We start from the raw sequence: 1144 nt of genomic DNA on the forward strand, positions 1-1144 counted from the left end.
GCTTTGGCCTGTCCTGTAACTCACTCTGTAGACCAGGCTGGCCTCGAACTCACAGAGATCCACCTGCCTCTGCCTCCCAAGTACTATGATTAAATGTGTGCACCACCACCACTTGGTGCCAGTTTTGCTCTTTAAACATTTTTATTATACTTATTTGTTTGATGGAAAGAGATCATAATCACGTGTGTAAAAGCATGCATGTCAAAGGACAGGTTGTGGGAGTCGATTTTCTTCTTCTACCTTGTAGGTCTCCAGGTTCAAACCCAAGTAACCAGGCCTGGCAGCAAGTCCTTTTACCTGCTGAGCCATCTTGCCTGCTAAGAACTGAACCAAGGGCCTTGTGTGTGTTAGTAAAGTGCTCTACCCCCAAATTCTATCTCAGCCCTTGATCTTTAGAGACAGAATCTCACGATATAGACAAGGCTAAGGTCTTTTTTTTAAGCTTCTATTTTATGTGCATGGGTGTTTTGTCTGCATGTATTTCTGTGCACCTGGAGAATGTCTGGTACTTACAGAGGCTAGAAGAAGGGATTGAATGGCCTGGAAATAGAGTTCCAGACAATCGTGAGGCAGCCAGTGTTTCCTAGGAATTAAACCCAGGTCCTCTAGAAGAGCAGCCACTGATCTTAACCATTAAACTATCTCTCCACACTCACCCCAAATTATTTTTTCCCAATTATTATTTTATTTTATTTTCTGTGCTTGAATATTTTGCTTGTGTATCGGATCCCTAGAACTGTGTTAGGGACAGCAGTGAACTGTCTTGTAGGAGATGGGAACTGAACCCATGTCCTCTGAAGGAGGAACAAGTACTTCTAACTGAACCATCTTTCTAGGCCAAAAGTAAATTCCTTTATTTACTTATTTTAGGACAGATAGGGAGATACGAAGAAACCTAAGACAATGTGATGGAGAGTCTCCATAGACCACATGCCCAGTTGCTCATGTTAGTAACACCATACATATGGCCATAGTTAAGGAACAAATATATTAACATTGTAGAAAATCAATACTTTAAGCCAGGCGGTGGTGGCGCGCGCCTTTAATCCCAGCACTCGGGAGGCAGAGGCAGGTGGATCTCTGTGAGTTCGAGACCAGCCTGGTCTACAAGAGCTAGTTCCAGAACAGGCTCCAAAACCACAGA

The sequence above is a fragment of the Microtus ochrogaster genome, unplaced genomic scaffold (genome assembly GCF_000317375.1).
Source record: "Microtus ochrogaster isolate Prairie Vole_2 unplaced genomic scaffold, MicOch1.0 UNK1, whole genome shotgun sequence".
In the NCBI taxonomy this organism is placed as follows: Eukaryota; Metazoa; Chordata; class Mammalia; order Rodentia; family Cricetidae; genus Microtus; species Microtus ochrogaster.